Source organism: Sciurus vulgaris, assembly GCF_902686455.1.
Source record: "Sciurus vulgaris genome assembly, chromosome: 1".
Taxonomy (NCBI): Eukaryota; Metazoa; Chordata; class Mammalia; order Rodentia; family Sciuridae; genus Sciurus; species Sciurus vulgaris.
The window spans coordinates 93,221,908-93,247,747 of NC_136461.1; positions in this window are offsets into that span (position 1 = coordinate 93,221,908).

Genomic DNA, 25,840 nt, shown 5'->3' on the forward strand with positions numbered 1-25,840 from the left:
TCTACTTCTGGGAAGATGGAATAGATTAGCTTTGATTGCACTTTTCCCTATTCTTCCCACTAAATATGACTTACTTACTGGATATTATATGTGAGACAAATGAAAGAAAAATCTGAAAAGTGAAGATTTTTAGGCCCGATTTTTTTTTTGTTTTTTTTTTTTTTGGTCTCAAATATCCCAGACAAGGATCACAAGGGGCTGAAGTGCCAGTGAGCTCAGACTAAAAATGCCCCCAAGAAAATTTGCTGTCATTAGCCATGGGACCCAGAAGACAGAAAAACTGTACATAATAGCAGCTCTATTCCAGATAAACAGCATTGAAAAAGTTATTCCTCCAATACTCATACCAGCCAAGTGCATATTTATACCAGCCCCTCATGGAAGTGGTGTCAGAGAAGGTGAGTAGAGGGCTGGGTCTTTATCCCACCTCTGGAAACAAAGTCTGTCCCTGGCAACCCTGTGGTGTCTGTGGAAACCACCTGGGGAGTGTGAATTTCCTTCTCTATGCACTCAGCAGTAACATTCCCCTCTCTTGGAGGAAAGGTGTCTGTTCTGGAGGGCTGGGGTTTCATCACCTCCCAGCAGTAATGAGGCTCCCTATGCTGGAGTGTTAATAGATACCACCACATGGAAAATCAGCACTCCTGCCCTGCTCAGCTGTAATAGTAGATCCTCATTCAAGGCCAAGTATATAATTCTACCTGCTTTTAGCACTGCATTACTTGAACTTGCCTTTCCAAAGTTATAGTAAAGAAAGCCAGTTAAAAACTAAAGTGTAAATAAAATATAGAATCTCATAACAATACAAAAATGCACAGGTTTCTATAGTAATCACTCATCATATAAAGAACAAGAAAGAATTAAACTTAATTTTAAAAAGTCAATAGACATCAGCATTGAGGTGACAGAGATGTTGGAGTTATTTGACAAAGATTTAAGGGATTCATGATAAAATATTTAAACATGCAACTAAAAACATATTTAAAACAAATGAAAAAGATAACACCTCAGCCAATTATTGGCAGTTATATGTAAATTTTGTGAGTCTTTCATAATAATACTTGGTTAAAAAAATAAACATAGCTGTATAAAAAAATACTTTTCTGTTCCACAGGTTTTTTTCTGATTTACTTATTTTAATTTTTTAACTTTTTGGTTAAAAACAAAGGCATAAATACAGACTCTCTTAGGCCTACCCAGGGTCAGTATCACCAATATCCCTGAATTCCACTCCATTTCTTATCCCAGTGGAAGGTCTTCACCAACAATAACACACACAGAGCTGTCATCTCCTGTGGTAACAGTGCCTTCTGGAATAACTCCTAAAGGTCCTTTCTGAGGCTATTTTACATTAAATTTTCCAAAAAAAAGATGGTATATACTCTAAAATCATAAAATATATAGGACAATAAATACACAAACCAGTAACATTTATTGTCATTATCAATATATGAAATATATATAATTGTATGTGCTATGCTTTTACCCAATTGGGAGGAGCATGATGGGTGTGTTTACATAAACGTCACCACAAACATGTGGTGCACTTCTCTATGACTTTATGATGGCTATGATATCACTAGGTTTTAGGGCTTTTTCAGCTGCACTATAATCTTATGTGGTCTGTTATTGACTGAAATGTTGTTATGCAGCACATGTCTGCACTAGCAAATAAAGTTCAGAAATACATAAAAATAACCAACTGAGGTTTATTTCAAGGATGCAATGCTGATTTAATATTAAAAAATCAATCAACCTAATAAACCACGTTAAAAAGGTTAAAGAACAAAAGTTACACAGACATGTAAATCAATGCAGAAAAATTACTTGACAAAGTTCAACACTTATTCATGATGAAAACTCAGAAAATAAAAATATATGAGGAGGTCATCAACTTGATAAAAAGAATGTATAAAAATTTATGACTAACATACTTGATGGTGAATATATGAAATGTTTTCCTCTTAGAATCAGAAATAAAGTCAGGATGCTCACTGTCACTACTCCTAACCAACATGGTGTTAAAAGTTCTAGCCAATATAATGAAACAAGAAAACTTTTAAAAAGAAAATAAAAGAAAAAAAACTTCAAGTCAAAAAGAAAGGAATAACACTTCCCTTATTTGTAGATAACATGATTTTCTACATTGAAAATACCAAGGAATACACAAAAATCTACAACAAATATGTGGGGTAAACAAGGCAAAAAGATGCATGATATATATGCAGAAATCAGTTGTATTTCTATATCCTAATAATAAGCAAGTAGGTACCAAAATTAAAAATACAATACTATCTTCAATTGTAAGGAAATAAAGAAATACCTCAATATGACAAAACATGTCCAAGTCTTGAATGCTGATATTACATAGTGCTAATAAAAGGCATTTTTTGAAAATACAAGTAAGTGGAGTGATACACTATATTCATGAGTCACAAGATTCAAAATAGTAAACCTGCCATTCTTCCCAAATTGATAAAGAATTTTAATGCCATTCTAGTAATACATTTTATAGATGTGGACGAGATTATTCTAAAATTTAAATGGATATACGAGTGAACTAGAATAGATAAAAATCATGTTGATAAAGAAAGGTAAAGTGGGGTAATCATATATCTGACTTTAAGACATTTTGTGTAGTATATTAATCAAGAATTTATTGTACTGTTAAAATAATAGAACATTTAATTCCTATTCAATGAAATAGAGAATCTAGAAATATGTCACTTAAATATATCTAACATTTTTTTTTTTTTCTTTGCGGGACTGGGGACCGAACCCAGGGCCTTGTGCTTGCAAGGCAAGCACTCTACCGACTAAGCTATCTACCCAGCTCCATCTAACTGATTTTTGAGAAAGGTTCAAAAGCAATTGAATGGAGAAAGTACAGTCTTTTCAACAAATGTTTTTGGAGCAATTGAATATCCACGTGTTCAAAAAATTTAGCCGAAGCTACATCTAGGATCTAAATGTTAAATGTGAATGTATAAAGTTATTAGAAAACTATTAGGAGAAAATCTTCAGAATCGAGGACTTGGAATAGAATCCTAAACATATAACATGAAATGCACAATTGACAAACACAAAAATTGATAAATTAGGCTTTATAAAAATTTTGCTCAGTGCTATAGTTTGGATGTTGAATGTCTCCTAAGAACCCATGAATTAAAGACTTTGTCTCCAAGGTGGTGCTAGTGGAAGTGGTGGAACCTTTGAGAAGTATGGCTTAGTGGGAGTTCCTTAAATCAATGGCAATGTGCCCTTGAAGCAGACTGTGGCACCCGGTTCCCTTCTTTTTTCCCTTTTGCTCTCTGGCTCATGTTGTGAGTGGTTATGCGGTCACATGTTCCCATGGTGGTATGGTGCCTCACCATAGACCTAAAACAATGGGGCTAATCCAACATGACTTGGAACCTCCAAAATGGTGAGCCAAGTGTGTCTTTTCTCTTTTTGTTAATTGTCTTATCTATTTTGTCATAGTGATGGAATCTGACTTACAGATCTTGTAAAATATCCTGTTAAGACAATGAGAAGATGAACTACACAGCTGGAAAAATATTTAGAATATTAATATTTAAAATAAGAAATGAATATTCATAACTCAAGACTTAAAACAGGTCAAATTATAAAGTGAGCAAAAGACATTTGGGGAAATTTCACCAGGAATATATATAGATAGCAAGTAAATATAAGAAAAGATGTTGAACATCATTGACCACTAAGGAAATGCATATTGAATTGGCAATGAGATATCACTTCTTTTCTTTTTTTTATTAAAATATTTTTTATTTTTACAGACACATTTTGATTCATTGTACACAACTGGGGTACAACTTTTCATTTCTATGGTTGTATGCAATCTATATTCACACCACTCATGTAATTATACATATATATAGGGTAATACTGTCTGTTTAATTCTACTGTTTTTCCATTCCCACCCCACTCCCACCCCTTTTTCCTCTACACCATCCAAATCCTTCAATTGACAAATGGATAAAGAAACTGTGGTATATATACGCAATGGAATATTACTCAGCCATAAAGAAGAACAAAATTATGGCATTTGCTGGTAAATGGATGATGCTGAAAAATATCATGCTAAGTGAAATAGGCCAAGACCAAAAAGCTAAAGGCTGAATGTTTTTGCTGATAAGTGCATGACAATATATAATGATGGGGAGAGACAAGGGGAAGAGAAGAATGAGATATCACTTCTTTTCCGTAAAATATATTTAAAAAACCAAATGATAGCAATGATACAGAAAAACTGAGTCATTCATGCATTGCTGGTGAAAACATGAAACTTTCTGAGACAGTTTGTTAGTTTCTTATAAAGCTAACCATACAATTAAGCACACAATTCAGCAATTACACACCTAGGCATGTATCCTAGGGAAATGAAGACCTATGCTCACACAAAAATTCTGTACACAAATGTTTGTATTAGTTTTATTCCTGACAGTCAAAAAGTGTAAACAATTCATATTGTCCTTCTACAGTGACTAGTTGAACAAACTGTGGTATACCCATGCCATAGAATACCACTTAGAAACGAAAAGTAATGAACTATTGACACAGGCCATGATCTAAACAAAACTCCAAAGAATTATGCTGAGAAAATCTTTGTATGTAACATTCTTGAAATGACAAAATTAAAGAATAAAGTAAAGAATTGTGGTTTCATGTGGTTAAGGAGGAGGGAAAGCAAATGTGTCTGTAAAAGAGCAGCACAGGGGTTCATAGTGGTGACAGGAACGCTCTGTAGCTTGGCCATGTTAATGTTGATGTTCTGTATACAACATTGTAGTATAGTTTCACAAGAAGTTACCTTGGGAAAAAATTATACAGAATGTCTTAGTATTGTTTCTATCACTGCATGTAAATCTAAAATTATCACAAAATTAAAAGTTTAATTAGAAAAAAAACAGAATGAGAAATTCCTCTTTGGAAATGAAACCAGATTACTTTTTTGTTGTTTTAATTGTGGGAAGAAACTTCATGGTATGGGCAATCTCTTTTTATTCTTTAACATTCATCTGTTCTTGTCCTTGATAGTATAAAACTATTTTTGCACCAACTAAGGAATAACATTATTACTGAAGAGGTTTGAATTTTTGTTTTTCCCTGCAGAATAAAGGTGAGAAAAAGGTGATTCAAATGAATTAGAAATGAAGGACATTTTCTCTGTGTTTATAGTCTGTGTATTATAGAGAAAACCATAGTAGCCGAGATTTATTTAGTAAATAGGTCACTGGGAATATTGTAACTCTAGAACTGAACTATAAGAAATCAGCATTTTTCTATTAAATCTGTACAGAGCATAATATAAAATTCTATTTGTATCAGAAAGTAAATTATTTTGATAATTAAACATTTCCTGGGTAGCAAACTTAGAAAAAGAGCCTTATAAAATCTGTTGGGAACATGTCATTTAAAAATATTTGACACTTTATAAGTCAGAATTAGGCCATTGCATTTTCAAGAAGTTTTAAGATTCTTCAAATTATATATACAATAAAGGACCAGAGCATTAATTCTATTTCTACTTTACGTTTGAGGCTTAGAAACTAAATCATTCCTCCAGTGTCACATTGGTAAGGGATGTCAGAAGTGGTCTTCCGACACTATTTTCAGTATCAATTTTATAATTATTTCTAGTTGCAAAATTTTTTACTATCCAATTTAGAATCATTTCTGAATTTATTTGCTGTTGTTTCATTAGAAGTTAATAATGTACGTCTAAGAAATTTTCATAAGTTTCTCCTACCTTAATACTGTAAATTGAGCAATATTTTGAATAACATATTTAATAGCAAAAGAATGAATTATCCTCATAACAAATAGAAAAATTGTTATTGGTTTTAAATAACAGGGGATTTATAAGAGGTTTAATGGGCTTGTGTTGATAACTTCATTAGTCTTATTACTTTATTTTCTGTTTTTAGATGCAATTTTATTTTATGGTGATGAAATCATAACAAAAAGTTTGCTTAAAAGTGTTAAAATAAGTGGATACTTGGTTCAGAGTTCTACAGATTCAGCATGAAGGGACAGTAGAAAAGTAGAAAAGATGAAACAATTCCACAGATGCCAAACCTAAAGATAAGTAGAAGATAGTCTCCCTAGAGCACTTATATGTTTCTTGCACTCCCTACAAATTTATTCAAGGTGAGGAAAAAGAAAGGTATGGGAAAACCCTGTAGAACATAGGTGGCCCAGTCTGTATTGCTTGCTATTTGCCTTGAAAATGGCCCTCTCATTCCAATTGACAGAAGATAATCAAAGAGAAAAACTCAGTAGGACTTCGCTCAGTAGGACTCAGTAGGACTTTTTCTAACTCAAGGGAGAAAAATATATTTTAAGAGCACTTTTTCTACCTTATGATCATAGAAGAAGGTACCTCAGGGCCTCATAAAAGGAAACCCTTCAGAATATTTATTAATATTAATAGTTAGAAAACTATTAGATGTTTTCCTGTCCATGAAAAGATGGCTTCGCGCCTATCTCAGAGAAAGAATTATCAGCACTTTCCCAAGACTTACCTTGGATGACACTAAAGAATTTTTTAAAAACTTTTGTTGTGAAACAGGAGTTTATGTACAGGAACAGAACAAAGAATTCAAATATATGTCAAATGCTAACATATTACCACATGTACCTTCTCTGTTTCCCTCTCCCTCTCTTTGTATGTATACATGTATGTGTATATACGGGGTTTGTATATATGTAAATATATGTATATATTGAATATGTATGTAATATATATGTAATATTTTATTTCAAAACAATTGAGAATGAGTTGTCATTTTATTTATTAAATAAATAAAGTTGTCATTTTATTTATTTACTTGCATCCTTCAATGAGTATTTCCTAAATTATAAGACCATAGTAGAACCATTAAATTCAGAAAATTAACGTATAATACTACCCTCAAATTTATAGACCCTGTTCACATTTCATCATTTATCTCAATAACATTTCTTATGGTGAAAAAACATTGTACCTCTCTCTGCTTAGGCTGCTATAACAGTACCATAGACTAGGTGGCTTATAAAGAACTGAAATTTATCTTTCCTCCCATCTGAGGCTAGGGAGTCTGAAGTCAGCATGCCAACATGGTTTAGTAAAGGCTCGCTCCTAGGCTGCAGGCTGCCATCTTCTCATATTCTGCCATTTCAGAAAGAGGGCTTCAAAGTTCCTTGGGGTGTCTTTTGTAAGGGTATATTCACATTTAAGAGGGCTCCACTCCCGTGATTACTTTCAAAAGCGCTGCCTCCTAATATCATCATATTATTGGTATTGTTTTCAACCTATGAATTTCGGTGGGGCAAAAAGTTTCAATCCACTGTACTACTTGTTTTGGACCCAATCCAGGATCTTGTATTGCAGATAGTTACTATTTCTCTTTATTTTTTTCAATAATTCCTAAACTTTTCCTTATTTTTCATGACATGATTTTGACGAGTGCAGGCCATTTCTTTCACAGAGTGTTCCTTCTGCTTTGATTATCTGATGTTTCCTCATGATTAAATTCAGGTTCTGTGTTTTGAGCAGGGATATCACAGAAGTGATTGTATTTTTCTCATTATATCATGTAAAAAAAAGTTGATTTATTCCAATATTAGTAACGTTAGCTTACTTAGGATGTCATTTGCTAGAATTCTTCCTTATAAAATTAATATTTTCTCTTTATTGTATGCTTGCATTGAAACACTGTATTTGTCTCTAAAGCTAAAGAAAGAGTCAAGTAATTTTATATGTCTAAATTTCTATTTATTCATACAAATATTATATTTCATATGAAATACGATGTTTAAAAACTACATTCAGTTACACTAGCCAGATCGGCAATGTTCATTAAAAATATAATGTGAATCACATTTATACTTTCAAATGTTTTGGCATTCACATTTAAGAAGAAAGATAAAAGTAAAACTAATGTTAATAATGTACTTTATTTAATCTAATGTATCAAAATATTATCATTTCATCTTCTAAACAACATAAAATTAATAATGAGGTACTTTGCATTTTTTCTATTAATTATCTAAAATCTTGGGGTTATTTTTCACTGAAGGCACATCTGAATTATAACAACCACATTTCAGGTATTCAGTAACTGCAGGTGGTTTGTGGCTACTGCATTGGAGAGCACAGATATACATAATTGAATTCAAAGGATTTAGAAAATTTGAATATATTCATACTCATCTATTCACCCTAATTTGCATGTGTAGACACAGTGCTAAATAAAATAGAAAATTAGAAAACAGAATGTGAAATTATTAACAAGGACAGATTCTTATAGATTGTTTGGGAGTGACATTGCAATGGGAATAATAAACTGGGAAAGGGGAAGTTTTTAAAAGACAAAGGAAGAGGATTAGGTAAAACACTTAAAAAAAAAATAGTCCTTGGCCTTGGTTATGAAGAACAAGAGTAGTTTCAGTTCAAGGCTGAATAGGCCTTGGCAGAGATTCTTTCAAAAGTATATTGTAGTGTAAAGTTTTGGTGGTGTGTTAGTGAGATTTTCATCACTGACAAAATGTCTGAGATGAACAACTTAAAAAGGGGAGAAATTTATTTTGGTTCATGGTTTCAGAGATTTCAGTCTGTGGTGACTTGTTCCAGTTGTTTTTAGGCCTGTGGCATGGCAATATGTCATGACAGAAGCAGGTGGCAGAGGAAAGCTGCTTAACTCATGGAAACCTGGAAGTTAAAAGAGGGAAGAAGTTGGGCTTCAGGGAAGAGGGAAGTTTCCAGAGTCCCACATATCTACCTCTTGACTTTTGACTGACAGTAGGATCTTATCAGATCTTTAAGTTCCCACTGCATGTAACAACACTAGGTCACTTTGGCCCATGTTGACTGGTTCTAATTGGAATCTGTTCATACAGTTAGGGGAAATTATCCTTATCTCCCTCAATTCTGAAACCTGTTTCATGTAAGGGTCATATGTCTCCCCACTTCAAGGTAGCAGTGTTCTTTTTATCAGCATTTCAGGCCTGCTTTTCTCCTGCAGATACCAGTTTGTTTGCTGAGGAATAAACAAAGCTGAGCTGCAGGTAAATTGCTTTTTAAAATAGAAAACATATTGGGCCCAGTTTATTGAATTATTATTCCCTTAACTGCATGTTCCCACTGCTTACATCTATCTGTTCCCTATCATTGTTACCAAGAAACATGCATGAGAGCTCTTCTTTCATAATCACCATGTACTTTCTTTTTCTTTTCTTTTCTTCTTTTCTTTTCTTTTCTTTTCTTCTCTTCTCTCTTTCTTTTTGTTATTGTAGACATAAGTAACTCCATTTTGATTCTAATTATTTTAACAAGAGTAAAATCATAATTATCATACTCGAAAAATGCCATAAATAATATTTTATGAGTGAGATTAATAGGAATGTCTATAATGGATTGCATTATGTAGAATGACTTAAGCAAACCTTATTTAAAAAGTAATCACATTTTATCAAGATTTTTGTATTATATCAATTTGTTCAAAACAGCTCTTTTTAATCAGCTTCTCAGAGAACTCCTATAATTATAGTTTTGTTACTACGAAATACTAGTTTTGATATATATACATACACACACTATTTCCCATACCCTTGATTGAAAAACACAAGCACATACATACCTAGACACATATACTTAAGAAAAGTTTTTATCTATTGGAATTTCTTGCTCAAATACATCCTATGTTATAAATTTAGGATGAAATGATTTATAAACAAAACTAAGTCATTTATTGTGGAATGATCTTGCTTCTGTTTAATGTAAGCCAAAATTAGTATGTTGGAAGAGGATATGAGAATATATTTAGTTAACATTACATACCAGGCAGTATTCTAATTTTGCTAGCTTATTTGTGCATGAAACTCATTTTTCACAGAAACCTATGATTAGCTACTGTAATAATTACAATCATATATATAAGAAAAAAATGCACAAAGTGGTTAAACATCTTCTTTAAATTAATTCTGCTAGTGTAAATCTCAAAATCAAATACAGGCATTCTGCAATGAGTCCAAAGAAGTGTATTGACTACTTCAGATGACATAAAGGAGGATATTGGATAAATTTACCTGGTATAGAGACTGTCTTTGTAATAAATGTGAGGAAAGCAGTTGGATTTTGTACACAGAGTCAAGCAGCTCTGATATAGTAACTACCAGTTCATACATTGAGTAAGTATGTTTTTCTCTGTGCTAAACACAGTGCTGGACATTGGGGTCAGTAATGTATAAGATATAAGAATTTATAGTTGAGTAAAAGTAGAAAACAAACATAGGCAATTAGAACATAATATAGAAAGTGCTCTCCTAAGAATAAGCATAAAATGATATGAGAATATAAAGAAAGGATACTTAATGCATCCTTGGCCATTAGGAATGAGTAAGAGAAAAGCTGTTTGGCTCCTGATGATTTGCAAAATATATTTAAAGAAACCTGAAGGTCCATAGTGTTACTATCTTAGGGATAACATTTTTACTTGGATGTGCTAGATGCAACTCAGCCTCAAAAAATGATTAATGAAAATCCTAAACTGAAAATCTCATATGGAAGGAGAAAGTAATGAATGTGTTAACAATTGTCAAGTAGATACCTTCTCCATAAGCAGGGGTTATATGTATTATATATATTTTCTTTTTGCTTAATTTTACATATACGCATGAGAGTCAGAAGAGTAGGAAACTCTACCAACATTAAGGTATCAGAATTTTCTAAATTCAAAGGGCTTGATTTTTCCTTCTTAATATAATACTGTCTCAGGTAGACTACCATATAAGAAAAAATGACTTATTTACTCCTATGGAGTACTCAGATAAAGATAAGAAACATTTAAAATTTCAAACAAATTATTTTTGAGATATTCCTAAAGAATTTTAGCATTTATAAGGTAATAACATTTGCATTTGAAGAACAATGGATTTTTGTGTATGCAAAGCTTTCTCACTTCTCTTACTGCATTTGGTAGCACTATTCTCTATTTAGAAAATACAGATATCTAAGCACATCCCAAAATTAAATCATTCACGTGCATGCTGTTGAATGGAATGTCCTGCACATGTTTGTTAGCCCTGTTGTTCACTAGGGCTAGTCAAGTCTTCTTTTCCTTGTTTATTTTCCATCTTAGTGACCTGCTTGGTGCTGACAATGGTATTGAAGTCCAGCATCATTATATTGCTGGACATTCTTCCCTTCAAATCTTTTAATATTTACTTTGTATATTTAGGTATTTTGATTACAGTACAATATCTATCTAAAATTACTATACCTGCTTGATAAATTGGTTCTTTTATCATTATATAAATTATCTTTATTATCTTTTAGATTTTTTACTTTTTGCTTTTTTGACTTAGTCTATTTTTTTCTGATTAAAGTTTAGATATCCCACTTTATTTTGGTTACCATTTACATGGAACATCTTTTTTCATTTCTTCCCTTTCAGTCAATGTATGTCTTTAAAGCTAAAGCCATCTCTGTAGAAGCAGATGGTTGTATCTTGTTTTCTATTTGTTTGTTTTTATACCATTTTAGCCAATCTACGTCTTTTGATTATGGAGTTTGATCTGTTTACATATAATGCAAATATTGATAAGAAATAACTTATTATTGGCATTTTGTTGTTTGTTTTCTCTCAATTTGTAGTTTGTTACTTTCTTCTTTTGCTATTTTGCTCTGTGGTTTGATGACCTTTTTGTAGTGTTGTGCTTTGATTCCTTTCTCTTTCTCTGTTGTGTATTTATCATAAATTTTTTGTGATTGCTATGTGTCTTACATAATCTATCTTGTAATTATATTTCAAGTTGATAAAATATAGATATATAGATACACACACAGGGGTAGACCTTTTTTGTATGATTGGAGTGAAGATGTGAATGATTTCATATGTAATAAATAAGAATGGCTGCCTTAGGATAGAATGTCGTAAGGAGGGAGAACTTTACCTTTTGCTACTTGTCAGAGAACAGAAAACCTAACAAAGCATTGGCTTAATTGATAAATAAATGTATTAGTTTATTTAATAGGGAAGCTAGAAGAAAGTTGGGCATCTGGTTGATTAATAAAGTGATTCACTTATGTGATCAAAGTCCCTCAGTCTTTCTTTTCTTTCTACCATCTTCTGTCTATATCAGTCTTCATGTTCATAGGAGACCTGCAGATAGTAGTAAAGGCTCTCTCCTTTTCCAAAGATGATATAAATTCACTCTCATTTAAGAATGAGGATTCCAATAATCCTCCTTTTTGCATCTTAAGGCCAAAATTTGGTCATCTAGAAATTAGTCAGCTGACACTGAAAGGCTGATGCCACTTCAAAAATCACTAATCAGGCTCATTCCTTGATCTCAAGTGAGTTCCTAAACTATGCTTCTGCTCCTTGACTGATATATCTGTGGTGGCATTATACAGTTAGCATGTACTTTTTAAGTAAAAATAAATGATTTGTAAGAACATTTTGAGTATTGATAATTTTTAATATGTTTGACAATAATTCTGTGGACTATAACTATGAAGATCTGATAAAATTTTACTTAACCGAAAATAGTTTTAAAATTTCTTATATTATTATAAAAGGAGGTATAATGCTTTGAGGGGAGATATTTCTGACAGTTTACAATAGAAATAAATATCTTTTATTATTTGCATTTTGTAATACTTGGTAACTTATCTTTACTTAAAAATTAATGGGAGGCCAGGTGCAGTAGTGCATGCTTGTAATCCCAGTGGCTATGGAGGTTGAGGCAGGAGGATCACGAGTTCAAAGTCAGCCTCAGCAAAAGCGAGGTGCTAAGCAACTCAGTGAGACCCTGTGTCTAAATAAAATAAGAAAACAGGGCTGGGCATGTGGCTCAGTGGTTGAGTGTCTCTATGGTATACATAAAATCCTATGGATGGAATATTTTTAATATTAGAAATTAAAGACAGGTATATAAGATCAACTTCTAACTTTGAGAAACCCTATCTTAAATTTCAAACAGAAACCATAGTAAATCTTATTTCAGAGACAGAAAAATATAAAATATTTAAAACACTAAGTTTTTGAATGCTGCTAATGTGAAACAAAATCCACTCCCAAAATAGTTAGGAAATATTACAATTAGAACAATAACTAAGAGATAATTTCTACTAAATTTCATCTCTTTCTTTGTAACTAATGAGGTAATAAAATTCTGGAGCTGAGCAGAGTCAGGGTCAGTTCTGAGATCAACCAGGTTATACATAAAACTAGGAAGTTGGAAAATTCATTTGTTGTCTTCTGTAGTATTGTGTCATTCAATGAATTATATGATCCGTATGCCAAAGGTAAACAATACTATCACAGTCTACAATTATGGTATAATAGAAATAAATTTCTTTCTTTGGAAACTGTGTAATAACAATGTATATTTTTCTATGAAACACAAATTAAAGAAAACCTTTTTAAGTGGCAAAGTCTCATTTCCCAATAAAAACAGCCATATATCTATATATTTATATATTTATATATACACACATATGTGTATGAAAATATATATACATATATTGAGCACACAGACATTATTCTAACTACAAATAAATTTGTAAGTTTTAGACCCAAAGATGGCCCTAGTAATTTTCCTGTTTAAAATTCACTTTGATTTTATAAAAACTGAAAGAGATAAAAAGTAGCATTTTTAGGTTTTGATTTCTAGTCTTGATTTTGTCTGATCATAGTTTTTAAACAGAAAGTAGAATTGTTAAAAGAATGCATTAATAAATTTCCAAATCTTTCCTTAAAATCTAAATTGTGGCAGATATAATTACATACTTGCAAGTGGTATGAGCAAACATGACTTTAATAAATGGAAATCGAATCTGGGTCCTTTGTTGATAAGAATATATTACTCTCATGTTTTTTACCCAAATTTGTTATTGATCCTTTGTGAATAACATTCCAAAAATGCCTGCTTCCATATGAGAACGTAATTTTCAACAGGGACTTCTCTTCTTGCAAGGGAGGTTATTAAATGGAAGACCATTGGGACATCATTCTACCTATTTCCTAGCTTTCTCCTCTATGGGGCTTATCTTTGTTTGTTTTGTGTTGCTATGACAAAATACCTTAAGATGGATGATTTGTAAAGAAAAGAGTTTTATTTTGCTTACAATTCTGGTGGTTGGAGGAACCAAAAAACATGGAACCCAGAGTCTGGGTGAGGGATCCCTGGCTGCATCACAACATAGTGACGTGGGAAAGGAACTTGCTTAGGTGCAGAAGAGGAACAAAAAAAGCACACCGAAAGGAAGCAAGAAGCTTGGGAGGGGCTAGTCTTTCTCTTTATATAAAATTCCATGTTGATAGGTATTAATCCTGACCTATTTCACTGAGAAGCATTAATACATTACTAGGCCCCACCTCTCAAAGATCCTATCACCTCAACACTGTCATATTGAGGATCAAGTTTTCATCCTATGAATGTTTGGTGGATTAACTGTAATAGAACTCTTTTATCAGGAAGTCTTCCTGAATCTATGCCTTAAGTTTGGCTGGTGTGGATGCTCCTGTACTATGCTTCATGAAATCCTGAGACTATAACTCCATTACTGGATCATAAAAGTGATTTTCTATGGGTGCCTGTGAAGAGATTGCTACTGACTTTGGAATAGTAGGATTTCTTATAGGGATAACCAAAATGCATTTAAGAGTAGAGATTTTTAAATAGAAACATCTTTTACAAAATCCGCTTTGTTGATGGAAAGATTGAAGAGTCAAAGACTACATTTCAATAGCTTGCTTCAGAGTACCTGCTGTGATTTGGAGAGTAAAATGTGGAAGTCATCTTCTTTGTTTTCACTCATGTCAAGCAAAGACCTGGAAACCAGAGAATGTACAGGCCGTTGAGAAACCCTACTTAGCCTGTCTTTAACCATCAACCTCAAGTGGATGAGAGACAGGTGCTCTGGATTACAACTTCCATGTCATGCCCTTAAACCCAGGAGTTTAGTGGCTGCTCCTGATTGCCATTCTTAGCTATTCAACAATTTTCTAAGCTATAAATTCCCTTAGATTTCCTTTCTGCTTGACGCACTTTGACAAGATTTCCTTCCTGCCATGAACCCAAACTGATACATACTCCTTGTTATATTCCTTGCTTGCCTGTCTTTTCTCTGGCTAGATAGCAGTCTTTATGAATAGGGATAAGACCTGTCTTTGTTCATTCTTTCATTCACTCCTTCTTTCATTTATCATATAACTTTTTATATTTGTTTCTCCTGCAAATATACCTAGATGCCCAATATATATTCACCTAATGAATCAGGAAATGGGACATCTAAGGTAACATTGAAGGTACTAGAGTTATAGAGATGAATCATTATTGATAATAAAATAATAAATAAAATTTACTAAGTATACATTACATGTCAGGTCTTGTGTATAGCATTTTATATTCACCAACTTAGAAATTTTTGCTTGATTTTATGTTTATTTTTGTTTGTTTGTTTTTAAGCTATTATTACATTCCCTAGAGACAGGTACCAATTATCACATCCCCCCTACACATATACATATATACACACATAGAAAAAATATATGTCCATATACACACACCTAGAAATATATATATATATATATATATTTATATACACATACACATTTTTTTCCTTTCTTCTCTTTCTAAAGTTACTAGGAGGGAGCCTTTTGTTACCGTGCTGTGATAATGTGTTTTCTTTCTTTTTTTCCTGGCAACTGTTTCACCCTGAGAGGCAGTATTCTCTTATGAGGTCCAAAGATTGACATTTCTGTGGACTTATCTATATGTCCAAGAAAACTTAAAAGGTTAAGTAAATTCTATTTCTAATGCCATGATCACTAAATTGTAAATGCTAGTAGCTTTAAGTTTTAACAACTTTAGGTCCTTAATTTTGAATAAATAAACATTATTCACTGAATAACAGCAAATGTTCTTTTGCAGTTAACAACTGGGTTTTCCTATTTATAGAAATATATCCCAAGTTAAACACAGAGGAAAATGGCTCACAAGTCCAATAAAATTTGGAATGCACAACTACCAGCAATATCAGGGGATTTTCACCCAATATATTTGCCAACAAATCAATAACATGAGTAAATCCTTCTGCATTGTGTGTAATCAAATGCTCACTAACAGGTACTACTGCCTAAATTAATATAATCCCAGAAGTTCTTTGTATGTTTCAAAGCTAATACCACTGAGGCTTAAAATTCACATATGATAAGCTGTAGGATATTTCTTAATAATGGTTTAAATAAAAGGAAATTATGTGAAGATTTTGAATTAAATGTTCCCACACGAGGTGGGCTCAGTTTAAATTGCTCTTGTCTCTAGATGGCATGTTTTCAATCATCCATATTTCTTTATGTGTCAAATAAAATAGTAATTATATATATTTAATATATACATATATGTATATATAACTTGTTTTACTAACCCATTTGATTTGACTATTTGAACTATGTGTTATGAAGATTATGTTGAATCTCATGGTTTATTGAAATGTCTGTTATCACTCACATTTTCAGACTCAAATCAAAAGTTACCAGCTCTTTGGAGTTGGCTCTAGAGTCCTGTAGGACAATCATGGCTTCTCCTTTGTTGCTAACTACACTCTTATAGCTTTATCACATTATTTTGTAAATATTCCTTCTTATCTTTAAATGTAGCATAAGGACCTGACACATTTTTTTTTGAGTAAATGGGAATACTATATCAAATAGGCAACAAAGCTTAATAACATTTGTCAAAGAGTTTAATAGTAATAGTGGGTCTTTAGCAAATATATTTTTATGTTGAGAGTCAAAGTTTGATATGAAAGATCGACATGCAGGGAAAAGTCATTTCTTTGGGTTAGAGGTGGTAGAGCACTTGCCTAGCATGTGTGAGGACCTGGCTTTGATCCTCAGCACTGGAAAACAAAATAAAACAAAATAAACAAACAAACAAGAAAAAAAAAAACAAAAAAAGCAACAAATAAACCAAAAAATTTTTTCTCCTTTCTTTTATAATTATTAAGTTTAAGTTGCCACACCCAAAATTTATCAGTGATGAAGCACCATGCTCTGCTCCCTAGGAAGATTACTAACACAGCTTTATAAAATTTTGTTAGCAGCTATTGCCTGCCAAACATGGTATTAGGTGCTAGAGATAAAGATAGTAAGAGTCGCCCTAATGGATATGCCAATTGAGTAAAAGAGATCTATGATCAGAAATCTTCAGACGAACTAAAAATATATTCTGTATATATCATTTATCTGTTTTTATTGAATAACATTGATACTGATGAAACTATTAATAGAGTTTATATCTCATTCAAATAACCAATTTTATTTTCTCCCTAGGGAATTAGATTTGGCTAACTTGAAAAATTTGACAATACAACCTAAATATTTAAATAAGTGTCAATGTTTATAATATTTTAATGCTTTGGCTAGTCATATATGTGTGTGTGTGTGTGTGTGTGTGTGTGTGTACAGGGGGAGAGAGAGAGGAGAGAGAGGAGAAAGAGGAGTAAGTTAAAAGGGAAAAGGATAGGATACAAAGTATCAGTAAAGTTAGAAAACACAAGATTAAGAAGGTTCCTCAAGAGAAATAAAAGGGACTAAAAATGACAGTGAAGAAAATAAAATAATTGGAGAGGAAAAGTATAACAGAGAACAGAGGCAAATTTAGACACAAAGGATGATAGGGAACCAAAGGGTCAGCTAAAAAGGTTGACTATAGGGGTCTTAGGATTGAGGAATGGGGGTGGGGTCGGCAAGAGATGGCTACATTTGTGTAAAAGGCTTGTAGAATTACTTAGGTCTTTGAATTGTGTGTATGTGAAACTTGAAATAATATAAACCTAAAATTAAAATCTTTCCTTTGTCCTTAAACTTTTCATTCACAAACTGTCTTCCCTTTCATAGTAGCATCCTTTAAGTAATTTTTGGTGCTGTTTTCTTATTTATTCCAGTTTTTTTTTTCAAACCACTCATCTTTAGTCTGTAATACTTTACTGAATTGTCAAAGTCACCACTGACCTACATCTTGCCAAAGTCAGTAGTCCATTGGAACTATCTTGACTTCTCAATAATATTTGACACAGTTGACCACTGGTTGCATTCTTGAAATAGTTCTCATAAATCCACAGTTACATATTTAACTATTTTTTCCCCCTTCCCCACTTAGTTTCTCTTTTGAAGTTTCCCTTGATGAATTTTCCTCCTTTTGCAGGTCTCTGAATGTTGAAGACACTTGGCACTTGGTCTCCAGTTCCTGCTTTCCTCCAGCTAGTTTCTCCCAAGATGATATTTCTAATCCCATGACTTAAACACCTGCCATATATTAATGACACTGGGGCTCATATGTATAGACCTCTCTTGGGCTTCAGGTTCCTATACCTAACTGCTTGTTAAACATTGTCATTTGCAATTTACTAGACATGTGAAAGAACAGGAATAAAACAAAACAAATAATTTCCTCCCTTCCTCAATCTGTACCTGCCCACATTTACTCATCCCAAACCTTCTTTATTCCAGGTATGAGCACTGTTTTCTACCCTGGGAGTCAGAAGTCAGAAGTATGAATCATATTTCTTCACATTTCACACCTATTCCTCTTTTATAGACTGTCTTAATTCTTCTGCCAAAACATTCTCAAACCCCTGACATGATCATACAGTTCTGTAATTCCAGTAACTCAGGAGCCTGAGGCAGGAGGACCTCAAGTTTGATGTCAGCTTCAGCAATTTAGTGAGACACTCAATAATTTAGCAAGATCCTGTCTTAAAATAAAAGTTGGTAGGGATGTAGCTTAGTAGCAAAGCATCACTGGGTTTAATCCCCAGTACTAAAGACAACAAATAAACAAACAAACAAGACACCAAACCAAACCATATTCCAAATCTAAACATTTCTCTCTCTTTTTTTTTTTAACGTGATCCTCAAATAGCCTGCTACCTAGAATCTAGTAATATGTTTCTCACATAGCAGCAAGAGATATCATGCCATTTCATGAACATAATCTTCCAGTGCATTTCCATTGAAATAAAAATTATATCAACATGATTTTATCTAATTTACATATTTCTGTATAATTGGCTCCATCTGACTCTTCAACTCATTCTTAGTTCTTATTTTCTATATTCATCCCACATGCTCTCAAATGTTCAAGGTTACTCCTGTCTCTGTGCCCTTGCTTTTCATTCTCCTTTGAAACTTTTCCAAATGTATTCATAGCTTTCAATGTTCATTAGTAGGGTTTCAACAAATGTTACCTCCTCAGAGAAAGATCTTATCACTCTAGCTAAAGCAAATCTCCCTCTTTTTTCCTCCACACCATATTCTATATAACACTAATTTTTCTTTCTTCAGAAATGTAGTGTCTGGTTTTACTTTTATTTCTTTATTTAAAATTTTTTGACCTCCCATTATGATATTAAAAATTTTGCCTCCATCTGTTGTATCTAAGAGAGTATGACACAAAATAAATGTTTAAAACAATGAATTGTTTAGTTAGTAACTGATTCTGCTGCTTTAAATTCTACTACTTGCAAGGAAAATTCAAAATTCCTTTGGATGATTTAAAAGAAAGTATAATTTCCCCAAAGTATCTTCTTTCTATTCTTCTTACCTATCCTAGACATTCATAATTCCAAACCACTTGTAACCCACTGATGTGACAGGCTGTTTTATACCTATTAATATGTAATGTGCTAATTTATATCCATTTATATGTAATGGGTTGATTTATACCTATTTATATTTATATTTACATTGTGTTATTCCCTTTACTTGAGATTCTCTTTCCTTCACTGTGTGAAGAATTACAACTTGAATCCACAAAATGTATCAGCTGTTTCTTCCTGTGTACCATCTTAAAATCGTTTATGTATCCATAATATCTAGGACTTGTTTATAGTATTATATCGCCCTTCATTTTATCCTTTTCTAGATCATGACCTCTTGGAAGATGGGGATTTTTATCTCATAACATTTGTATAGCTACTACTTACAACGGTGTATGACTAATTTCTTCTTATTCTCCTCCCCAAGCTCTCCCCTCCCCCTCCCCTTCTCCTCCTCCTCTTCCTCCTCCTCCTCCTCCTCCTTGTCCTTTTTCTTGCTTCTGGGCATTGATCGAACCCTCAGGCTTCATGCTTGCTAGACAAGCACTCTACTGCCGAGCCATCACTAGCCCCTGAGACTAACATTTGGATCCTAATTCTTTCTTAACCCTTTCCTTATACTCTCTCCAGATCTTACTGACTCCAACTCTTTATGCTACTGTCATCTTTTATTAGACAGCAATTTAGCTTTCACTTTGCTCCTTTGTCTTATATTCTCATTCTCATTATGCTGTCTCAGCAATAGAAATAGTTCACATCCCTTTAAAAAACTGAATTATAAATGGAAAATAGCTGTTCCTTAACAAAAGACTTTTTCCCCTGTTTTCCTCTCATCACAGTAGGTAATAATAATAACAAAAAAAAAGTGGTAGGGCTGGGAGGATAGCTCAGAGATAAATGTGTATTCAGTATGCCTGAGACCCTGGTTTCAATCCTCAGCACCAAATAAATAAACAACAGCCACAACAACAACAATAACTTTTGTATGTTGCTCTCATTGGAGTTTTCAGCTGTAGAATCTGCTTGATTTTTCTAGTGTTAATGACTACTGCACTAGAACTATGGTAAATTAATCTTTGCATTAGTTGGAATATGATATGGTATCTGTGACAGAAACTCATATAACAGTCAATTAAATGAGATAGAAATTCCTCCCATGCAACCAAATGAAAAAAGAAGTTAGTTGATCATTTGGCAAATCTACATCATGGAATTTTCTAGGAACACCTGCACTTACTGCATTGTTGTTTTACAATAGAAAATTGTTCTCATTTTATATGGTGCCAAATGTCTCATTATCAAATTCATATTATAGGAATGGAATGAAATGTGTATTCCTTCTCTTAAAGGACAAAACACAGAATTGTTCTGATTACTTCTGTAACATTATATTGGCAAAAATGTAGTTATCACTCTACACTTAGCTAAAAAGAGAATGGGATATTTATATTCCATTATAGTTACTAATTACTAATTAAAAATTAGAGATTCTTATACTAAACACAGAAGTGAAGATGGGATATTGGCTAGAGATAACTGACACTTTGACCATATTTTCATGTTTCTTTTGAATATATCCAACCTAGTAGAGAAATGGGAAAAATATGAACAGAAGGATTATAGAAGATACAAATGTGGCCCTTAGATATACAAATGTGTTCAATTTCATTCATAATAAGAAACATGAAATTAAAATTGAAACAGTGGCATCAGTAAAAATGGTAGAATATATAGTTTCAATGTCAAACTCATGACAAAATGAAAAAAAGGTGAAAAATTTCAGAATTAACTTTGTCCAAACTGGTCAAAAGTTTATAGCAACCGAGCAAATGCTGAATCAAGAAAGGTTCAAACTAGAAATAGCAAGATATGTTGTAGCATTTTTACTTGTCCTTAACCCACCTCTCTGTTTGATACTTTAATGGTACCAAACAGTCTTAAAGATGATAGTCTCTGCTCCCTGTGTGATATCCTGGTCCCTAGATTTAGGGAAAGTGGAGAAGACCTTATTTTAAAAAGGTTGTTTCTGTACCTAACTGAGGGCTATTAGAAGGACTCATGCAAAGTGCCTGTCTTTGTTTTTCTCTAAATGGAAACTCCCTCAGGACAGGAAAGCCACTACATGGGGGGATATTTCTCTAAAACATTAAAAAGAGCAAATTTGTTATTGTTTAGATGTAGTGTCTTCTGAAAGCTACTGTGTGAGACAATGCAAGGTTTGGAGGATAAATGATTGGATAATAGCTTTAACCGAATTAGTGAATTAATCCTGATGGGATTAACTGAGTGATAACTGGAGGCAGGTGATGTGTGGCTGGAGGAAGTGGTTCATTTAGGGGTGTAGCTATGGGATATTATATTCTGTATCTGGAGAGTGGAGTCTCTCTTTTGCTTCCTGATCATATGAGCTGCTTCCTTCTGCCACACTCTTCCGCCATGATGTTCAGCTTCACCTTGAGCCCCAAGGAATGGAACCAGCCTTCTGTGGCCTAAGACCTCTAAAACTATGAGCCCCCAGATAAACTTTTCCTCCTCTACTGTTGTTCTGGTTGGGTCTTTCAGTCACAGCAGTGAAAAACCTGACTAAAACAACTTTGTTCCACCAAAATAAAATATAGTTGAGGCAAATAAACATACTGAAAAGCTCTTAAGCAAGAGAAAAACACTGAAAGATATGTTATTAGGAGAATTAGGGAATTGAAATGCTGCCATGTTACTGTGGGATTTCGAAAGCCATGCACTTGCTTAGAGCAAGATATGTGCTCCGAAACAACCTTGAGAAGATCCTGAATTTCACCTTTAGCTGATGTTTAGGCTCAGCAAAAAGAAGAAGTGAAGGCAGAGGCAAAGTTGCAAGCAACCTGGCTAAGCATTGAAGGAGTGCCCTAAGAAAAAACAGTCTACCAAGGCAGGGATAGTTTTTTGTTTTATTTTGTTTCACTTTGACTCCAGGTTTCAAAAACATCTCTGTCAAAACAGTGAGCATAAACTCATGGACCAGAGATCTCAGGGCCTACATATGACAAAGAATTGTATCTTAATAAAAATAGAGTTACTGAAGAAAAAACTCTATCACACCAAATTAACAAAATCAAACCGTAAGGAGGAGGATAATTTGACTTCTACAGTCAACACATTATAATCTTCAAAATATCTCTTTCAAAACAAAAAAATTATGAAGTGTGCAAAGAAACAAGGAAGTACAGCCTGTTAACAGAATTTAACAGAATCTGTCCCTGATGAAGCTGAAATAGTGAACTTCCTAGACTAAATCTTAAACATGCTCAAAAAGTATAAGAAAATGTAGATAAAGAACTAAAGGAACTAAATATGTTTTAACAAATTAGAAATATCAATAATAAAGAGAATTCATAAAAAGGAAAAAACTCAGAAAAATTAAGATTTAAAAGTATAACAATTGAAATGTAAATTTATTTGACAGATTCAAAAGTATATATGAGTAGATAGAATAAAATTAGTAAATATGCAAATGAACAGAGCTTAGGAGACCTATATGATACCACCAATTGAACCAATGTTATGGTTTACATATGAGGTGTTCCCAAAACCTCATGTGTTAGAAAATGCAAGGAAGTTTAGACATGAAATGATTGGGTTAGGATAGTCTTAATTTAATCAGTGTATTACGTCACTTGAATGGATTAACTGTGTGGTAACTGTATACAGGTAGGGTGTACCTGGAAAAGGTAGGTCACTGGGGGGGGGATATGCTTCTGGGGTTTACATTTTGTCCCTGGTGAGCGAGAAATCTATACTTCCTGATTGTCATGTCCTGAGCTGTTTTCCTCCACCACATTCTTTTGCCATGATGTTCTACCTCATCTTGGACACAGAACAATGGAGCCAGCCATCTATGCTCTGAGAGCTCTGAAACTGTAAACTCCCAAATAAAAATTTCCCTCTAATTGTTCTTATCAGATCTTTTGGTCACATCAGTGAAAAAGCTGATAAAAACAACCAACATACATATAATAAAATTTCAGGATGAAAGAAGAGCAAGAAAGAAACAGAAAGAATATTTGAAAAACTAATATCCCTCAATCTCAAATTTGATATAAGGCGTTGATCTGCACCTGAAATTCAACAAACTCCGACGCAGAAAAATCATTAAGAAATGCACGCAAAATAAAACTGTTAAAAGACAAAGAGACTCTTGAAGGCTGCTGGACAGAAACAATTCATCATTGGAAAGGAATCCTCAAAAAGATTAGTGACCAATTTATCAGCACAAACCACGGAAGTCAGAAGACGGTGATATAAATATATTTAAAAGTAGAAAACAATGCTAAAAGAAAAATTGTCAACCCAGAAATACGTAACTGGCAAAATTATTCTTCAACAATGATGGAAAAGTTAATAAGAAAATCAAAAGCTTTGGGTGCTTTTGTCTGGTGACTTGTTCTACAAGAAATCTTAAAGGAAATCTTATAGGTTGAAATAAAATGACTCTGGAGAGTCACGTGAAGCATTATAAAGAAATAAAGACTACCTACAGGAAACTACTTGGGAAAATACAAAGTCTAAGAACTTTTATTTATTTATTTGTTTGTTTGCAATTCCCCTCTTCTTCTCTCTATATAAATTTAAAAACAAATGCATAGAACGTTAATTAAAATCAAAGTTAATTGGCACAAAATCTATAAAGATAAAATGTGTGATAAAATATGAGGAAGAAGACAGGCGGGGTAAGAGTTTTGTAGGCCGTTATTGAGGGAGTTGTAGAAATAGATTGTTTTAAGTTCAAGAGATAACTTGTAATATTCAGTGTAAGGTAAGATATATTTTATCATGGATATATATTTAGTGGAAAGAAAATGAGAACAGAACAAAAGTAAAACATTAAAAGAATCAAACACAAAAGAAAATAAGTCAGCAAAGAAAAAATAAGGAACAATAATTCTGACATATAGAAAACAAATAGAAAATGGCAGGAGACTCCTTATCACAAATTACTTTGAATTTAAGTTTATTAAACTTTCCACTTATAAGACAAAGACTGACAGAAAGATCAAGTGATACAATTTTATGCTATTAATTGGAGACTAACTTGAAGGAAGTTACATCTATACAATAAAGATTCCTGAAATATATAACAGAAGGAAAAGCCATAAGATATTTGTTTAGATTCCAATTCCAAGAAACAAATATAAAAGTACATTTTTAAGCAAATGGTATTTGATTTTGACAATCCAATCATGATATTGGAGGGATTAAAGAATATAATAATCTTTACTAGCTATGATAATTCTGTGGTTTTAGAAGCTCATATGACAGTAATTGTTGGGAATTGGCAAGATATTTAGGAACTGCTTGAAAATACCTTGCAAGGAAGAAAATGATAAAGGGGGATAAAACCCATATAACAAAATCCCGATAATTCTTTATGGGTGATGGGTACATGAGCTATATTAAACTATCGATTTTATTTTGCATTCAAATAGAGTGATTGTTTTTGAGCCCCCTCTACAACTTTTACTATGAAAGAAATCATCATCATTTCTTACCTAGATTATTATAGTATCATATAAAATTGTCCCTTTTATTTACCAAAGTCCAGTAAGTCTATTTTTGGGCAGTCATCTCTTGCAGTAGCAATAAAATGCAATCTGACCTTTACTCCTAGCTCTGTTCTGGCTCCCCATGTCTCTCAAAGTTGAAGTAAAAGTTCTTACAATGACCTATAAGGCTGTACTGTGCATAGCCTTGCTTCCTTAAGCTTTCTAAGCTGACCTACACTATTTTGTCCTCACTCGGCTCTAGTCACACAAGTCTCTCTCTTCATGCCAAAGGTATACCACCTTATGGCCTCTGTTGCAGCTACTTCCTTCTTCTGACATCCACATAGCTAACTTCCTTATGTATTGCAAGGTTTTACTCAAATGTCACTTTCTCAATGAGCTCTAGTGTGATCTTTCTTATCTTGTCACAATTAAAATTATAACTTGCCTCTCTGTATCTCAGACTGTTATGGGGCGCAACTTAAGAACAGACCGAACACCACTGAGAAGTCCAAATTTGAGAGACTTTATTAAGCTGGCCAGCTGACTGTCTCACATAATGCCCCAAAAATGGCTATTGGGAGAACAGCCCCAACCATAGGGTTGCAGGGGTTCTTATACCAAAAATCACATCAATCATAAGTGTCTGTTGCTATGATTCAAAATTATAAACTAACATCATGAGATCATCGACAGAGGGGGAAGTGGG